The sequence below is a fragment of the Tinamus guttatus genome, unplaced genomic scaffold (genome assembly GCF_059628265.1).
Source record: "Tinamus guttatus ecotype Peru unplaced genomic scaffold, ASM5962826v1 Tinamus_guttatus_pri_ptg000384l, whole genome shotgun sequence".
NCBI classification, from domain to species: Eukaryota; Metazoa; Chordata; class Aves; order Tinamiformes; family Tinamidae; genus Tinamus; species Tinamus guttatus.
Genome location: NW_028288918.1, coordinates 3,981,341 through 4,001,561, shown reverse-complemented (window position 1 = coordinate 4,001,561; position 20,221 = coordinate 3,981,341). Strand labels below are relative to the sequence as shown.

General features: G+C 40.2%; 1 protein-coding gene across 2 annotated transcripts in view; it reads left to right on the top strand.

The window, feature by feature from the left end:
- The first annotated feature begins 7,698 nt into the window (after nt 1–7,698).
- USP9X (ubiquitin specific peptidase 9 X-linked) overlaps nt 7,699–20,221 on the top strand; it is a 97,822-nt gene continuing 85,299 nt past the window's right edge. For both annotated transcript variants that reach the window (XM_088530668.1, XM_088530667.1), the window contains exon 1: nt 7,699–7,812. The gene's annotated coding sequence lies outside the window, so the exon portion shown is untranslated. The remainder of the gene's footprint in view (nt 7,813–20,221) is intronic.

Here is a 20,221-nt window from a genome sequence, read left to right as displayed (position 1 = left end):
CTACATTAGCGCTTGAAATGAGCTGTAGCAGTGAGATAATGGAATAGTAATATAATTGCAGTTACCAAAACCTGGTGTGTACCAATCAGCAATGTAAACTGAAATTTTCTTTTATTAATGTTCCATGAACCGACAAATAATATTTTTAGATAAGTTTTTGAGAATGGCCATTATTTTTGTAGGTAATTTGCAATAAATATAGATGAAAAGGAAGAGGGAAAGATTGGAGTGACCAAAAAATACATAACTAGTTTCCAAAATCCTACTGCTCTGCATGCTGCAGTGTAAAGTTCCTCTGTAGTCTGAGGAGAAAAAAAAAAAAAAACTTCAAGTTCCCATACAAAATCAAAATATTACAATACAAAATTTTACAATATTACAAATTTTGCTTCCTGTCTCATGTTATGTACTTGGTTTTAGATGTAAGCTTTTCTGACAAGCTATTTTGTAAAGCTTGGATAAAAGTATTGTTTCAAAATCTGAAATGGATCTGTGTTTTGGTTCAAAAATGTTATGATTTTTGCTTCAACCGTTGTGTTTTATTCCCAAACAATCTGCTTCCATTGATTCTTCGTCTCTGATAAAGGAGTTAGTGCAGAGAAAAACACACTTTTGCCTTTCTTTTTCCTTCCAAAACTACACTAATAGCCTTTTTCCCACTAACCTGCTCAGCTCTGAATTTTCTAATGGTTTCTTAATGATCCTGGTTTCCCATGATCCTGTTGTCTACCTGTCCATCCACCTGTCAGTTCCCTATGAGCCTTTCAGCTAATTCCAATAAACACTGGAAGACAGATCAGGGCTTTCAAAGAGAAGTTGGTTCCTACAAAAAGAGAAGTTTAGTCCTACAAATTTCATGATGACTGTCAGGAAAAGGAGGAAGAAATGCAAAATAAGAGCCTCTATTGAAGGAAAAGCAAGTAGAATTTAATTGCAATATGTCCTGCTTGCTCTTTGCCAGTCAAGCTCCTGAGTAGGCCACCTGTGTTGTATTTGTCCTCGTAGGGATGCTTTTCTGGGGACTGGAAGGAGTTGGGATGTAAGAGTTGGGCTCATCTGTAGGAAAGCAAGCTTCTCTGGTTTCACTGCTCACATAGCAACTTTCGTTTCTGGAAACTCTACGTAAGCAAAAATAACCATGATAAAACTTGCAACGCACCAGAATTTGTGGACAACAGTTCCTCTCAAATTTATATGAGTGCAATGAAAAATGTCCTATGTGAAGGTGGGCATTTAGAAAAACTAATGAAACTGTATCAGCTCACGAATCCACAACATTTCGTAACGTCTGTTGATAATGTTCTCATCTAGTACACCTAGGAAATCAGCGGCAAGTTTTAAGAACAGTTCCCTTCTTTCCTGATACTCATAGGGCTGGAAGGAAGTCAGACTTCTTCAAGGTTCACGTGGATGAAGAGGACCATATGGCTGTCAGATAAATTTGTTGAACCCTGTCCAACCCTGTGAGACTGATACATTTCACATATACACTGCATGGTTTATTTGAGGACAGTTAGGCTAGGAACCAACGGGAAAAATAAACTTCCCTGATTTGTGGCTGGTTCAAAATATGGACAACACGCACTTCTAGGTCTGAAAATAGAAGTTTTTACAACCAATCTCTTTGTGTTTCTTAAGCATTTGGCAGACACACACACACAGAATTTCTGCAGAAGCTGAATGTTTAACTCTTTCTTAAGAGCAAAATATTACACCATTTCTTATCATTACAATATTTCTTATCATAAGAACTATTCATAAGCTAAGTGACCTCAATTCTCTAAAGAGAATTTATGTCCAATTTTTATGACTCCATCGCATTCTTTTGTAATTGTGCATATGGAGCCTAAGTTCTTGGGTTTAACTGCTTCTACAGAAGTTTTCAAGAGTGTTGTTACACTAACTCCAGCATCAATGGTAACATTTCATACAACCAGAAAAGAAGAGGGGAAAAAATGGAAAATTATGACAATGGAGAGAAGTCTTATACCGAAGAATATAATTACAGAAACTAAACAGAACAAAAGAAGAACAGAAATTAAAAGGAGATGATCTTGAAGATCTTCTCCAACCATAATGATTCTATGACTCTATACTTGACCTTTATCTGTAAGTGAAAAAAACCCCAACATACTCTGAGGATATTTTTATTACCTATGGATATAGTACTTCTGAAAGATTTTTATTATTATTTATGAATGTTAATTTACATGTACAATAAGCGCTATCTGATATCTCATGGTCAACATCCCCCAACCTAGTAGGAGCAGAACTAGATGGAAGGTAGAGATTCCGACTGAGTTTTGGAGTATTTAAACAAGGGTTATATTTTTAAAACTACCGTACTGGGATTTCAGCATTGTTTCATATAGAAAAGCCTAAATAGATTGTATCCAAACTCAGTAAATATTTGCTAAACAATTTTAACCAATGTCAATTATTATTAGAACAACCTTATTGTGTATTGTGTTTTGCTTACTAACCTAAGGGCTACACGAGGGAAAGATCTCACTCAGATTCATGGCATTTTCCAATCAGATACACTAATTACTTGTTTACCACGTTGGCCAGAAAATGCAAACGTGTCTTGGCCTCGGGACCCCAGCAACCCTCGCTATCAGCCCCACGCTGCTGCCACCCACCCATCCCATCCCATCCCATCCCCACGGTGGCGCATGATGCCTCCCACCCCTGGGCCCTGCGTCTCTGGAGCAGTGGGACAGGCCCCAGCAGGGCCTCATGCAAAACCCATGTTTCTTCATGTTACCAGCTCATAATGGGCTGGGAAATGTTGGCACCTTTGAGATCATCTTCCTTACCCAAGGAATGGTACGTAGCCGCATGCCTGCAGAACACGAATCTGAAAACATCCCACCCTGACCACTGCTCATGTATTGTGCTTTGGATTTGTAACTATTCCCAAAGGGAAGGCATCACTTCATAATCTGTAATATCCTATTACCACTGCAGTGTAATCACGTTCTACATTAAAAATGGTAATTGTGAAAAACAGAAGTCCTTTTCTGAAAGGGAAAATGCCCTACAGTTCTGTTTTGTACAAAATGATCTGTACCCATGTGTGATTACTGCCCAAATGCTAAGCAAAATATATGCCGTATAAACCAAAGGCTCAGGCAAGTGCTAAGTATTCTTTTCCTTATTGGCACATACACACAGGCTTAAATAAATCAATGAAGAACTAGGTAAACCAATAGCACTACTTGGGTGCTTAAGTGATTTACTGGATTGGGACCAACAATACTCAAAATTTTGCAAGACTGATCTTCGACATGATCCCTTAAAACAACACTTAATGTCTGGGCAATAACTTGATTTTCAAGTACTATTTTATTCTCTTTTAAATATATGCTTTCTTATCTGCTCTATTGCCTATTTTGCTTTCTCTAAGTTAGCAGATATCATACAATGAAGTGTTTAGTCAACTGAAATGGAGGAAAAAAAAGACAAATGCATATTTTTTTATTAATAATTCTGTAGTTTGTAAAACAATGTCATTGAATACTGTGTAATTGATTTAAATTCTAACTGCATGTTAGAAAGGAAGAACTACTATGAGGCAAATATAGTATAAAATATATGCTGAATCTTGGTACTATCAAAAAAAAAAAAAGAATTTAGAAAGTAAACACATTAGGAACACCTTGCAATAAGAAATTCTCCCCGAAGTTTTCTTTTACTGTTGTCTGTTGTCTCTGTTTTATCTGTTGACTGAGGTGAAATCATAATTCTGGAATATTTGATGCAAACTCAATTTGGTCATTTTTGAGGCAAGCAAGATGAAACACCTGTAACACTTGGAGAAACTCTGTAAAACTGACTCGGATGATCCCTATTACACACAGTTAAGATTCAGTATTTGGTATTCAACTGATAAAGGACAGTGCTCAAGATCGTAAGCAGCTCCACACAGGTAGATGTATAATATAAATCAGTGTTGCCCTGTGTTTCATGAACCATGGAAACATAAGCTTCAAACAAAATTTTTAGTGTATAAATGATGTTCTTTTACTGGTCTGCAGTAAAATTCTGCTTTGTTTCTTATGTTACTACTTTACTGAGCTGCAAAACTCTAGAATATTACTCTGCACGAACAACTTCTATTTAAGTTTTATTTTCACCTGTGGAGCAGCACAACGAAAATCGGAGCTTAATGAGGATAAAAGCATTTATTAACATAAAAATAATGTGAACCGTATATTCCCTTCACTGAAATGTTGCGTTTTTCATTTCTTTTGGTTTGGTCAATGAACAACTTAATCAGCTGTTTTGAAATTAGTTTCACTTCGTATTTGATACGCTGACTGCAATGCATGAGCTAGAAGGTTTGCAGGGAAATGCTTCAGTCCCACTTAATTAAAAGTGCTGCAAAAGCATTTCTAATCATACCAAAGCTTATGTATACAGGCAAATGAATCAAAACAACTACTGAGGAATACATTATTCTGCAATAGTTACCAGTTCAGACTTTTTAAAAAAATAGCAAGTTTTGTGAGCACCTTCTGACTTTTCACACCACGGATCCTCTAAAATCCTTGATATATCTAATCTCTTATCTTCTTGTTTCCAAAGATAAGTTGGAAACATTTTTTTTTTGCAGTAAAAAATGTGACAATCTTTTCTGAAGGGAAAACAATGCTTTATAAAGTGAGTCAAGACAATCCACTCTGAGAACTCTGGAATACATCTAAGGAAAAAGCCCTGGTGAGGGCATACTTTTTGGCTGAACAGAATAGAAAGAATTCCAGAGTCAGAAGTCCTATGTGCAGACTGCTTGTTTAGTAACCATGAAGTGCCATTGCCATTCCAATATCTTCTTTTATTTGGTGCCATAAATAGCTGTCTACTTCAGTCTATCGTGACCTTTGATTAGCACAGCTACAAGCAACTGCTGCTACAAGCACTTCAGAATATACTTTTCAAACACAAAGGAGGTATAATAATACAAGAATCGCCATGAAGTAATTTATATTTTTATCCACCCAAATGCAAAATTCCTCCTACAGTAATTATATGTGCCAGTATCACACTTTCTCAAGCTGTAACTAAATTAGAAAAATACTACCAAGGTCCTGGAGAAATTAGCTGAGGAGATACTAGTTCTCTGTTTGTTCCAAACCTAAATTTTCAGTTAAATTAAACAAAGCTTCTACTCCTCTGCTTGGCAGAAGGAAATCTTCTACATACAAGAGAAGTCTTCCTAAAAGGTGCACCAGTCTTGTTTCTAGAAGTCTTGTTCATATCTTGTATTTTTTGTGTTGACTTTCACGTGAATTGACAGATAATTTCTCGGTGGACAATTGCTTACCTTATATAAATCTACTGACGTGACACTACTTGGCTCCACCAAAAAGAAAGCTGTAACAGTTAGAAGGCACATAATAATTATTTGGCACATGTGAGATCTACTCCACTCTAATAAAAAAAATAAAGTGAACATAATATGCACAGCCGTTTACTTTTAGGAGTCAAATGCTGTCAAACTATATACAACTAAAATTGTTTGAGGTGTAGTCATGCCTCTGTAAGTCATCAGAAACAGTCCAAGCCCAAGGGAGAGCACTGAGCCAGGAAGGGAAAGTTAAATGCATTATAGGTGCAGTAATTTTAAACAGCTTCCCAGGAGAACAAAATGGATAAATTACAAATAGGAAAAAAAAAGCCCCAAGCAATTGGCTAACGGAAAAAAAAGAAAAAAAAAAAAAAAAAAAAAAAAAGGAGGCCATAATAAAATGTTCCTAGGTACGAATATCACTGAAAGGGCTGTTCTTTCTGAGATTATACTTATTTTTTTAAACAACTGTGAATAGGCTTACACTTGCAATCATTTTCGCCATAGCTACGGCTTGCTTTTATTGCTGGTGAATAAAATACACATAAAGCTTGCAGTTAACAAACTGTTGCATTTATACAGTGATGAGGCATCTGCATTCCCCGCTTTGCTTACTGAGCTTAGTGGAAAAAAAAATCAACTTTCCTTCCCAAATAATACATCCTGGTGATTAACAAAACACCACAAACTCTTAACTTTGTTGAAATACGAAATCACACTAGGTATCACCACTTGGTGTTGAAGTTCTAGCTTTTCTTACAGAAAAACACCCACCCACAGATCCTGCAACAAGCAACTGCTATTTCAGCCTTTGTGATCACAAGGTCCAAGGAGATAAAATATTTTGCACAAGAGTTAAGGCTGTTAGCCCTGGCCACAATCTTGAGCAAATTCCAACCCAGGCGACCTAAATTCCTGCCGTGTTTTCACTTGGATATTGTATTCTTCACTTCCGGCTCTGAAAAAAAAAAAAAAATCTTGGATCATGTTGTTAAAATGAGACTTTGACCTTGAAATATAGCTACGCACACACACCAGAAACAGAAAGAGGAGGAGGGGAGAAAAAAAATCTGTTTCAGGTACTGAGCCCGAGTTCCCCGTGTGTGCCAAACTGCCATCACATTTCACAAGGGGCGATTTCCTCTTTTTAAAGGTTTTATTTTCCCGATTGCTCTTTACATCAACCCGAAGGAGGCAGCGGAGCGCTCAGCTCCGAGGACCGGCCCCTGCCCAGCGCAGGGGCGGCCCGCGGGCCTGAGCGGAGAGCGCGCCCGAGGGCCGCGCGTAACCGCCGCTAACGGCTCCCCAGGGCGCCGCCATGACTGCCCCCAACGGCTGCCGCCGCCCGGGGCTTTGTTCGCCCGCGCGGCGGCCCCAAGGTGGAGCGACGCCTCCCGCCGCCGCTCCACGGCGGCACCGGGACGGCCCTCTCCCCCGCCGGGCGCAAGGAGCGAGCAAGGGAAGGAAAGAAGGAAGGAAGGAAGGAAGGAAGAGAAGCGGGAGGAAGGGCAGGAGGGAGGGCAGCAGCGGCCGCGCTGACGTCACTGCCCAGGCGCTCCGCGGCGGGTCACAATGGAACCCGCCGGAGGCCGCGCGCACTGAGACGGCCGCGCGGGCGCGCTCCCGCCCCCGTGGCCACGCGCACGCGCCCAACGGCGCCGCTCGGCGCGCACGCGCAGTGCGGGGGCGCGCGGGGGGCGGGGGCGCAGGGCCGGCGGCCGCAGCCCGGGCCCGGCGTGAGCGACAGCGCGGCGGGCGGGGGGCGGGGCGGGAGGCGGCCGCGCTGTTTGGGTGGCGGAGCCGGAGCCGCCGCCGCCGCGCGGGGTCAGAGCGCTGCCGGCGCCGCCATCTTGCGCAGGGCCCCGCGAGACCGAGCCGGCAGTCGCCGCCCGCCCGCCCCCTCCCCCGCGGCACGCACGGAGCCGTCAGCGCCGCGAGCTCCGCCGGCCGGGCCGGCCCCTCCGCCGCCGCCTTCCTGCCGCGCTCCCTCCCTCTCTCCCTCCCTCCTTCCTGCCCCCGCGCGCAGCGGCCGCCGCTGCCGCCCAGCCCAGCTCAGCGCCGAGCCGCGGTGCGTGCGCGGCGCCCTCCCCCGCGCGCGGCCTGTTCCGCGGGCGGAGCGCAGGCCGCGGCTGAGCCCCAGCCGGAGCTGGAGCCGGAGCGCAGCGCAGCGCGGCCGCGCGGCAGCTCGTGACGCAGGAAAAAACGCCCCGGCGGCGTCGGGGAGAGCGGAGCGAGGCGCGGGCCAGCGCCGGCGCGGGCAGCGCCTGCGGCCTTCCTGCCGCCGCCGCAGCAGCAAGCGGGGGAAGCGGAGCCGCCCCCTCGGCCGGCCGGCGGCGCGGGGCCCGGCATGCGCCCCTGCCGCGCCGACCGCCTGGCATGAGCCAGCGCCCGGCCGCGCTCCGCCGGCAGCACCCAGCAGGGCCGCGCGCCGCAGCCGCGGGACGAGAGGACGCCGTGCGGGGGTGAGTGCGGCGCGGCGGGCCCGCGCGCCGGGGGAAGCGCTCCCCGGGGATGGCGGCCCGAGGCGCGGCGGGGAGGCGGCGGCGGGCGCGCAGAGGAGCTAACGGGCGGCGGCGCCTTCCTGCTTCGCCGGCGGCCCCGCATCGTCGGTGTTTTGGAGGGCAGGGGAAAATGGCTGACGGCTCCTCACCCATTCTCTCGCCGGGCCGCCCGCGGCGGGTGCGAGCGTTGCCCGCCCCGCGGCCCCTCCCGTCGCCGGGGGAGCGGGGCCCGGCAGTGGCGGCCTCGGGCCGCGGCGCTGCTCGCCCGGCTGCCTTCGCACCGAGCGCCATTACTGAGGTGGAGTGATTGGAGCCGCCTAGGCCCGGGCGACGCCCGCAAACAGGGCCCTGGCGAGGCGCCGCTGCCCCGGCCTGCCCCGGGGGGAGAGTCCCACCCGCAGCGGCTCCCCCGCGCCCGCTGTAAACACTGCAAGCGCCTGGGCCCCTCCTCTGGCCTCTGCTTCCAGCGGCCCGCTCTGAGCAATAATCGTAATAAAAAGAGCAAAAACCCTCTCGCCTTTTTTTTTTATTTTTTTTTCCTTATATCTTGTTTCTCTAGTTGGTCCCGTCGCTTCCCTGTGAAGTTACGTTTAGGGGCTTGGCTGTTGCGGTTTATTTTAGGGAATATAAACGCAGCTCCCCCTTGCCAGAGGTGCGAGGCAAGGGGTAGCCCGGTGCCATTTGGCCGTTAGGCTCTGTTATTGTCCTCTGGAAAACGGAGGATTTTGCCAGTTGAGGTTTATTTATTTATTTATTTGTGCTGGTAATCGCATCGTTGGCGTGTGCCATCCTGTTGTGTGCAGCGTTGTTTGTATACCGAGAGGAGAGCTGTTGGGGATTCTTCCTTTTGTTAAGAAGTGATTTTGTTCTTGTGGAAATATGCAAAAGTAGCGAGGTGGGCTTTAAAACGCAATATTGAATTTCCAGTTTGCTCTTCAGGAAGTGCAGTACAGCATTTTGAAGATATACGTTGCACATACACAGAGCACAACTATCTTGAAAGATTTGCTTTTTTTTTCAGAGAGGAACTGTTCTAATTAAATGTTGAAGGGATTCCCAGGCTCATAGCAGAAATATCGTGTCTGTCTCACCTATCTTTATGCTGTCTGTACCGCTTGATTCATGCTCGCAGTTCTGCATTTGTATTCCCATTTGTGGATGTTTATATCAGTCCAAAGACCCTCTGCAGTCATGAGCTCAAAGCAAGCGCAAGGCCCATTTGTGTCGACCTAGTTGTACAAACTAGGGCCTACATTTTTAAAAGCTGTTGAATTTGGGTATTAATATGCTGTCTTAAATATGCTAGTGGCAGCACCTGTAATGACAGAGTAGGTAATCTAGGTTTTTCTTCAGGCCTAACGAATGTCCAGCAAATAGATAATAAAATTATGTTTAGGAGGGTACTAGTGAAGGCTGTTTGGAGGATTGGCCTTGCTGTTGACTATGGAATTGTAATGGCATCTTTAGGAAGAAAGATTAGGGGTAACTGTTTGAAATCTGTAGGCATCTAGCTTTATTCTTGTTCTTTTAAGGCTTTACTGTAAAAAGTTGGCAGGACTCTCTACCATAAATGTTTCTGATACATTTTGCTGAAAAAAAAAATGAAGTCATGCATGAGGCTTTTGTGCTTTTCTTTTATATATATATATATAAAATTCTTATTCTTAGAAGGGGAGTATTTTTTTTCCTTGAATTAATAGTGGGAATTTTTGGGAAGCATTTAAAATCTATTGATCTATTGCAGAACTTGCTTCAGTATAAAGACTGGATACCTTGTACAGCGTGATGCTTAGTGAAAGCTTTGAACAAAACACAGACTCTAAAATGAGCTGCAGTGGAGGAAACTCAAGTATTAGCTAGATTTTTTTGGGGGGGAGTGAAGGTATTATTGTTAAAAATAAACACGTAAGATTGCATCATTGTAACTTTTTTCTCACTTTTCACTATTGCTTGAACTTTTCTTGTCTTTTGTGTAGATTTTTTTTAGTGGTATCTTTTCTGGGCAGCCTCTGTCCTGGTCTTTCCAGACTCCTGCTTCATGTCCTGCCTTTGTGGTGGTGCTTCGGCCTGTTGAATTGACAGGAGGACTACATCTGGAGGTGGCAATATAAAAGGGATAGTGGTAGCAAAACTGCTTATTGTTTCCATATCTCTAGAATTGCATCGCCCTTATATGAATATTTTGTTTCTCACATCATGATGCATTTGTATTCAAAAACAAATGCAGCTACTCTCTGTTGTTGTTGCAAGCTATTAGCTTTATGCCTGTTATTTAAAAATACTGGAATTCTTATGGAAAAAATAGACAAAACTGGTGGATATGCATAACTAAAAAGACTCTTAAGAAAGTAAAGGTACACAACTATAGTACTTTTGTACTGTTTTCTGCATGTTGTCACTAGTATTAACCTAAGCATATGGACATGATTTCTCTGATTCAGGAATCATTATTTTCTTTACAGTGTGGATGTGCCTGCTCTTGAAACTCTGTGCAGCAATAATATCCACTTTTATTTTTCATATAACTCTAGTTTAAACTTGGAGTTGAAAATTGAAAACTGTACTTTAGGGTGTGTTACAGGAATTAAACTTGATAATGTCCTTGCATTCTTATTTTATCTTACTCTTTACAAAACCAATAGTTCTGTGTACCATTGCTATAGACTTCCTTATTTCGTACATGATGTTGTGTATAAATGCATGAAATTTTCACATTTATTTTACATAATTAAACTTTTTATGCATGGTTTACCTGACTTAAACCTAATGAAAACAAGAAGAATTAAAAATTAAGCTGTAGTACTCTGTCTGTCCTTTATCATTAATGAAGAACATTCATCACAACTTTAATTCTGCTCCTCTTCCATCGATTTTCTTGGGCTAACTTCTTAAAATACCTAGTAGTTTCAGATATCTCTTGCTGTGTGGTTTAGCCCGAGCAGTTGGTTATGTTTAGGGAGAACAATTTGAAACTGCTTTGTTTTGAAGAAAGGTAATTGAAAGGGATTCTTCTGTAGCAGAGGCAAGGTATGCAAAGAAGGTCTTTCATGAGTATATATGTTTGCATGTAATACAATTTGATTTTTTTCTCTGACGTAGGAATTATGAATTATTTAGGTTCATGTGTTAGAAACAGTAGTAACTTTTTTATATTAAATGTAATTTTTGTTCTCTTATTAATATAGCAACATCTTAAAGCTCTCAAACTGTTACAATAAAAAAATTCATGGGTCCAGCTGTCCTCTTCAGTTAAGAGTTCTGGTTTGCTCAAAGCAGTATAATGATTCAGAAGTAAAAAGGTTCCCTCTCCAGTTCTTGAGCTGTGTTTTGACATGGGTCTTCTTGTTTACAGTCTTGAGTAGATACACAGATTCAGAAACTATTGTCCGATGTGATTTTGCTCCCGTAAGAATGTCAACTACAGCGCATGCGAGAAGTTTCATGTGTCCCCTCAACCCCATTGTGCACTTTAGGCACAGATCACATGTGGTGAAATCTTTAAAAATACTGAGTGTTGGTAAGGTTGCAGGAGAGCTGTTAATAACTTTTCCCACAATAGCAGATCATGAAAGTAAATAAGACCTTAAAGTTCACAGGTGTGACTTACTGTAATAAAACTCTTTTAAGGTAGCGTAAAAGTACATCCAGTTGCTTTTTGCATTGCCCCATGTGAGTTTTCTAGTATTTTCTTCTTATAAGAAGTCATTAGTTGCTCCGTCTATTTGAGTCAATCATCAGTCAGCTTGGTATCAAAGATTTTTGGCTGCCAGCTGTTGACTTATTTTCAAATAGAAGCTAAAATATTTGGAATAGAAAATATTTGGATACATATTTTAATAGCCTTTTTAAAAGAGATTTTACTGCTTTCTGGCTTCCTTAAGGGATAATTTAATTGTGAGAATGTTTTAAATCTTCTTGCTATGGAACCCTTCTGGAATTGTAATACCAAAAAGAAGTTAACCAAAAGCAATTAAATCAATTTGGTCATGTTTTGAGTACTAATATTTTCAATTTTATTCAGGAAGTTAACATGTAGACTGCTGTAGAAGTAATGATTAGCATCAGGAATGTTAGCATGGAATACTTGTTTGTAGCTTCATTCACGACCTGTTTACAAAGCAGTGTATAAGAATATTCTGTGATTTAGTTTTCATTCCATATGCAAATACTAACAGAAAACTGTGATTCTCTTGAATGTAAGTTACAGCTTTTTCTGCTAAATTTATCCTTACTGGACATCCTGGCCAATCATATTGTTTGGTAGTTAGAATTTAGCCATGAATTCACTCATAGGAGGGGAATTCCACATTGCATCATTTCTTAAAGATATACATCTGTGAATGGAGAACTCTTAACAGCAGAAACCCTCTTCCCACATTTTTGAACTAGGAATATGTTCCAAGTAAGACACAGTAATTTCTGTGTAGTTCCTTGATATTTGCTCTGGTCCTCTTCTCCTCTAAAATATTCCCTAATATTTTTTGCCGGAGCAGTGTTCAAGAAGACAATGTTAGGGCTGACTTTCTGTTAAGCTCCCATGCAAGGTATCTGAAACTTAAGTAGTGGAAAATTACCTCCGAAGAACTTCTTTTTAGGCATATGACACCCATTTTATAACAGCTAAATGAGAACATGGCATGACATGAAATACATTATGGACTCCATTGACCTCAACTCTTAAGACGTTTTCTTGATGCTTAACTTTTTGATTAGCTTCAAAGGAACTAGATGTAGGCAGAGGAAAAGATTGAAAAGGTTTTCTGTTTGGTTGTTTTTTGGTTTTGCAGGGTGGTCCTACCTCTGAAATAACACTCAGCAGTGGGAAATGAAGAAAAAGGAGATTTTTTACAAGTGTGTTTAGTATAAAGAAAAACAGTAGTAATGTGTAGGGAAATAAGATCCCTTTGCTACTAATGAACATTTTTTTTTTTTAATTGAAGGGGAGTGTACTTTTTAGTGGTGTGCTGTAGCAAGGTTGGGTATTGGTTTTGGATGGAATTTCAGATTTTTGGTTCCTTTTTTTCCAGAAATGAAGATTTACCGTGAGGGGAGACCAGCAATCCCTCTGTTATTTTTTTCCTCCTTAGTTTAGGATCAGGATGAATGTTGTTAAAAGATACTCGCATCTAAGTATGTGAGCCTTGTGTCTTTTGATGTTTAACTTTCCTCTGATTGAACCAATGAGGTGCTTCGTGTTCTTAATAAGTTCCAACAGAATGAGTCCATGAATTTGCATCTTAAAGGAGAAAAGTGGATCAGCTTAGCCTAAATTTTAGTTGAATGGAGATTAAAAGCCCAAAACCATTGTTTGGGTTACTGTTAGGCTCCGTATATTTCTGATCTAGAATTAAGTGCAGTGAATTTCTGACCTTGTCTTTTTAAGTGCCTTTTTAATCCTTCGGCTCTGATAATTTCCAGTATTTTCATAACTCGGGCAAAATCTCAGGACCTTAAATGCAGCCTCCTCCGCAGTTACGAACTAGCGTTGCACAACTTTCCATGTGTCTTGACTTTCTGATAGTGCTCTGTTATCTCAGTGGGATCTTAAGATTCCAGTGCTCTTTCTTGCTGCTTATAGATTTTTTTATATGTTTGTATATATACATAGGCATGCAGATATATGTACAAGATTTTAAATAGAAATTACTTTTTTATCTTTTAAGTAGTAATGTCAGTTTCTTTAGGGATTTATATCTATGTTTTGGAGCTTCTTTCAGATGGTACTGGTAATTGTATGGGAAGATAACTTCTGGGTTGCCCTAAAATCTCTTCATTCATATAGCAGTTTATCTAGATCAGTGGTTGACATGTACTGAAGACAACTTGAAACATGCATGACCCCCGGAAAGCCATTAATTCCTTTCTTTTCTTGCTCATCTTAGGACTGGGAAAATGTTTTGAAATTCTTTCATGAAATGAAAAGCAAGAGATAGCAAGTTCAAAATAGTGAAAGTGAAATCTTGTTATAAGCTAAAGTATTTTCAACCATGGGGGGGAAAAAATGTACTCTGGATTAGTCTGGTTAGCAGGTGTATCACTAAGGATTGTGGAATAAGTGAAAACCTTAGCACTTAGGCCTGATGCTTTGACAGGGTAAAGAGTTGGGTGATGTGTCCTGTTATGATATTTTTTCTTGGTACTAATTTCCTGATAATAAAACAATCATTTAAAACCAGGAGGAACTTCTGGGTATGGTGCATGGAGGCAGTTGAATAGCAGTAAGGGATGATCCATGTGGTGGTAATTTTCTTTTTGTTGTTGGGAAACATTAGTCAAAAAGAGAGTTCTATTTGGAGATGCACGTACACTATGTTGATTCATCGCATGTTTGTACTATGGAAGATTGTCTTCAAAGTTATGTACTACTACAGACAATTCAGAACTTACACAGCTGATGGTCTCTGAAAACTTTTGGGTAGGTAGTTGGGCCCTTATGAAAGTGCTAAAAGGTGTTGTATAACAGAATTAAAATAGTACTCAAGAAGAGGTGCTGTTTGTTCAAAAGTTTCCAACTTAAGTGCATATTTTATGCAGGAAAGTTGAGATGTTGCAGAAGTTGTATACCTTACCTAGACCAGCACCAACTTAACTACAGCTGGGAGCAGCAAACAGAAGTCTCTCCTTTGAGCGTTGCTTTGTGTTTTGTAGTGGAATCTTCTATTATTCTATACCTAAGGTAGAATTTGAGTTGTTTTCTATGCTGATGAACCCTCATGTTTTTTAGTGAGTCTGAAAATATGATAGGTGGTAATTGTTCATGCTTGCAGTGTAGACAAGCTCTTTACTTTTACATGGCGTTATTCTGATTTCAAAGCTTGCTTTAAATGAATTTATAATTAACATTGCTTAGCTTTAAATGGCAGTTCCCCACCAAAATTCTTTATTGTTTTATCTGTAAGATAATCAGCGTCTTAAGAGTATTTGACACATAGAAGTTGTTTCTTGTTCTGGCAAAGAACTTCTTTGCCAGAAGGAAAAAAAAATTAATAACCCATGTTAAAGTTTAAAGAGTTCAGTTGCAACATTTTTTTTTTTTTCATCTGTAGGAGTTAGAGGAAAAAAAATATTTGGGGCTGTATTTCTGTTATTGTTTCATAGACTGGCACTGCAGGCATAAAAGGTTTTTTAATGTTTCTTTCACAGACTTCGGAAAATACCCAAACTAAGCAAGCAGCTAGGATCAATCTAAATTTTTTTTTTTCAGGCAAAAAAAAAAAACAGCAACAAAAAAAACACCTTAACCCTTGCCCTTTTTATGTTTTTTCCTAATAGAAAAAGGGTAAGGGTTTTTTTTTTGTGTGTGTGTCTGAATATTTTGATAGATCCTAGCTGCTTGCTTAGTTTGGGAGTTAACTGACTTTAAAGAAACTCAGTGCTGAGATTCTATTAATTTTGAAAGATACTGTCTAGGCTTCTACCAGTTTATATTTTACTTCCTGAGCTGCTGAGGTTGGCTGTGTATATTGTAGAGTGTTTTTTTATAAGAAAATATTTTATACTTATTGCAAAATACATGGTTGGGAATTTTTTTTCCTTTGAGTTTTATAGGGGAGGGTAATGTTTTGAGGTGCACCAGTTTTGCTCAGAAATTTGGTAGCTGCAAATGAAAAACTTGTTTCACTATTTTCTCCCCTCAAAGGGGAGACAAAAATAGAATTTGGATAGGAGTATTATTTTTTCCCCTCTCATCTATGTATTTTTTCATCAGGACTTGTGACTTGTTGTATGTCAGAATAGATTCTTCAATGAAACTAGAAGCTTGCTTTTTTTTTTTTTTTTAACATTCAGTTTTCCAGTTGAATTTTTGGTTGGCTCAGTGAAAATTGTGTGCTATGTGAAAAACATAAGATGAAAAGAACCTTGAAAAATACACAAGTTACATAATCTAGTTAAATATTTTTAATTTGGAAATTATAGCTTGAAATCACAGCTTGAATTGCAGAGAGTTTAAATAGATGTTGTTCTGTGTTCATGTGAAAAAGGAAAATTGAGGAGTGTGAGCCTCAGGTTTGTCAGTACAACCCTCTCTTTCTCTATGAACTTTTTCTTCATGAATTGACTCATTCAATTTATGGTATGGGTTGAATTGGATTGTCATTCAATATTTTATTATTGTGATGTACTGTGTAAATGTATGTGTTAATTTAGTCTAAATCCTGTGCTGAGTAGATTTATTAATCCATTAATGAACTTCATAGGTCCTTCCATTCTCTACCCGTATACTCTGCAGGCATTTCTGTGTTACTTCTCACATCACACTAAATAAAAACGCTTGTATTGGCTCTTGTTTTGTTGATGAAGAATTGAGATACAGAGACTATAATCATCAACATTTCTTTCTATTGTAAGATTTTGGCAGACTTGATTTTCATGTGCTAGAGACACGTTATGTTGGCTAAAGTTGCTTTGTGCTTCTTGACCATTCTTCTCAGTTCAGCTTCATGTGTCTCAATATCCAGAAAATGAGGAGTAATCTGAAAAATCTGTGGCTTGTCCTGCAGTATGTATGAACAGAACATGGAGAGAATGCATTTCTTAGTGGTTCTGTATAGGTGCCTTAACACTGCGACCTCCCTTCAAGTTATACAATCCTCTTTCTTGCCTTGTGAAATATTGTTTAACTTCTGCAACAATTAAGGTACGGAGAGTTTTTTTTTCTGGCGCTTCAGTTTATTATTGTCCATCCAGAGTAAATAACTTCAGTTTACTGTAATTTAATTTATATCAGTTACCCTGACAAATTGAGCCTTTGACAAATTCAGAGAGTGTGTATCAGGAGTCTCAGTTCCTCTCCCTGAAACGCTTATTCCTCTGAATGCAGTGAGTTTTTTTACAGTCACAATGGGTGCTGCTGATTTACTTTTCCTCATGCTCTGTCACCTGTAATTCCCCTTTCTTTTGACTTCTGTCTCTGGATCATACTTTAAACTTGCAGCTGCATTTACAGGTTTACAGTTACATAAGTTTGGCTCTTTTTTTTCTTTTATCTCGATCAGCAGAAGTAAAATATTTTGCATTTTCTACCTTACCTGCTGCAGCTTCATCAGTGACTTACTGTGCCTGTGGTCACATTATTCAAAGTGTTTTAAGTTCATTTTCCTGGCTCACTGTGTTCAGAATGCCCTCTTCTGTTAGATGCTCCCTGGCTTTATCTGGATTTCCAGGGCAAAGACAGTTCTTGCATTCTCCTTTTCGTGCTTAGCCTTGTTTTGCTCTTTGTGTGTGTGTGTGTGTGTGACTGACCAAACTTCTGCCTTTTGTCAGCTGACACTTCTAGCATTTACCATATACTGATCAGCTTTTCCTGTGTGCTTTCTCCTATGATAATTAGTACAACTGAGGAAAAATGTTGGTCTCTGTGACACTTCCATGGTGTCAAGATTCATCTCTGGTCTGTTGTATATGGACTTTGGTTGCTAATCAAAGCTAAATAAACGCTAGCTGTAACTGTCTGTATTCGGCTTCCTTCCTTTTTCTTCCTCTAACTCTCAGCATGTACTTTGCACTGAAGCTGAAATAGGTATTTCCGTCCATGGTTATGCATTCTGCCTGTTCCTTGTGCCATTGTTTCATATGGCATGTGATCCAGCTGAAAACTAAAATATTTTTAATTCCTCTTTCATTCTCCCCCTTTTTTCCAGGTAACTTTCAGTCAGATTGGTTTCTTGATGTGACTGTGCAAGGGCTTATGCTAGTACTGAGAAGGTGGTTAGGATGAGAGCAGGCAAGATGATCCCCCCCCTCCCCCCCAACAGTGATTTATTTTGTTTCAACAGGCTGCAAAGCTGTACCTTCAGGTAAGGTTTGTCCACATGCTGGTATCTAGTGAAGCTTCTATTCTGAAATCTTCCAGCATTCTGAAATCTTCCAGCATTCTCTTATTTGGGAATAAAAGTGTCTTTTTTCATTGAAATTCCAGTAACACAGGCAGAATAGATGCAGTTAATTCATATGATGGTACAAGTACCTTTCAAGAGTTCTGCAGTGGTTGTGTGTGTCCTGGTCACTTCCTGTCAGTTTAACCACCGTCTCTAAAAGGAGCAGTTGGACATTCCTGTTGTCTTTCTTGGCTGGTTGGTGGAACTGAGTCAGCTGAAAAGTGATAACTGACTAGACTGTCTTGTGTACTGAGTGCAGGGGAATATACTTTAGCAAGGGGGTATGTGATTTAGCAGTTAAACATTGGATACAGGGAGATTAGTTCATAGTGTTCTGCTTTTTTGAGAATCCTTTTTGGTATAGCATTCTGGTCACTGGGTATAATGGAGTTTTGCAACCCATGCTCAGTCTTTAGGAGGCAGTAGTATTAGATGGTTATTTCTTGCATTTCATAATAAAGAAGGCTGTTGATCTATGTTCTGATAGATTTGATAGATACAGGAATATGAAGCTTCTGGAACAATGTATCCACTTTCTAGTTCTACAGAAGAATGGGTAGATGGAAATAATTCCTCAGTTTCCATTCCTGCTTGGTTCATGATCTACTTTCTAGGGCATTCCTTACTTGTTCCTGTCTAACTTCTCCTGCTACTTAACCTTTTGCATTTAAATAAAAATACAGCCTTCGTTATGTTGGCAAAAACGGTATTAAAACAGAAGTAGAAAGTATAGTTCCTCTTGCCCCTTCTCAATTCCCTAGAGAGAGACCAAGATTTTTAAGGCAAAAAAGATTTGTTACACAAGTTCTGTGCTCCAGATAATTTTTTTTTCAGGCATATTCAGAGGATTCACAGGAATCCTCTATGTCTGGGCAGATGGCTTGAACAAGTTTAATTGGAGTGGAGCTTGTTTAAAGCAGTCTTCCAAAAAAATAGCTATCAGCTTATAACATCTCTACTGAGCCTGTGCAAAAGTATCTTCTGACTGAAATGGTTGTAAGGACTGATATTGGCAACAGGAAGTAGCAAAATGTCTTCTTGCAAATAGCTATCATAATTCTACATGGAACTCCATATAAAATATTCTCCAATCTGAATGGGGTATGTAGTTAACACATTGAAAAACAGTTGGAAGCTTGGCAAAGTTTTAAGCAATTGTGAAGAAGAACCTTCTAAATGAAAGATGACCCCAACCTTCCCAGTAGGATGGATATCGCCTTCTTATGTGTTTGATGTATTCTAAATTATGCTTGATATTGTCCAGTTGTCCATGTTTAGTTTGCGCTTCCTGGCTTAATGCTAAACAAAAAGCAGAGTTAAACTGTAGTGGAGTTAAAGCTATTACCATGAGAATGCTTAAAATATTTCTTGAATTTAAAACATTTTAAAATGTCTAAATATTTCATAAAGTTCATTTTGTCATGATCAAGAATGTAAATTGGTTCCGACATGGAAGCAATTCCTTGTCCATGGACCAGCATATCAGGTGTGTGTGCTGTTCCAAGCTTTAATCATTTGTAGTTAATTCAATGGTAGTTGTCTGAATCTTCTTCTTTTGAAGAACAATTCTTAACTCTTACAATATATTGATAATATCAGAGTATTAAGAAATAACTGAATCATTTTCAATGTAATGTTTTAAATAGTTTAGAGAAACCTTTATGTTTTGTTGCTAACTTCAGACATAAAGAGTCAGAAGAGAATAGCCCAATTTCACACTGTAACTTTAGCCTTTGAATTTGCAAACAGAAATTTTACAGTGTGATGAAAGTCACGGTAGTAGCATGAGGTGCTGCACTCTGGTATATATGGAGGTGTATTCAAATTTTAACAAAGAACAGTGAACAAGTAATATGTAAAAGTAACATTGTAGTAACATCCATAATTCATTGGCTGAATGGCTTTTGACTCATTTTGGGTATTTATAGTGTTAGGTTCTTAAAGTCCTGTATGCAGTATACTACAGACAACTGCGGCTTTGAAAGGCACAAGGCACAGCTGGATTGAACCTGGAAGATGCCATTAAGCTTCCCTTCAAAATCTTAAGAAAGAATCAAGGTAGCGCTGGCCATTCAGCATCTTGAGGGCTGTTCTTTTTAAGTAGCCCCCCAAAATTTATGACCCTCATCAGGTGTAACAGAACCTGTGAGATAGATATGTAATGTGTCTCTGTAGGGGGAATAAAGAATAGGGGTGCCAAGGAGCATGAAAAACTGTAATTTGAACATTTGTAGAATTCTGTAATGAGTGGGCTCTTCCGAGGCAGAATGTTAGTATTGTTACCTTGTTCAGTTGGTTTGCCAACAGGAATTGAAATTTCCAGACATATTGAGCTGCTCTTGTGATTATGAGCTGTTCACTTTTATATTAATAGTATAGCAGATCAGAGGGAGCACTTGTGATTTGAGTTTTTTTCCTCCTCCTCAAACTCCTAGATTTTTGTGTGCAGATATAGATATGTGAATTAACCTCAGCTCTTTTCCCCGGCAGAA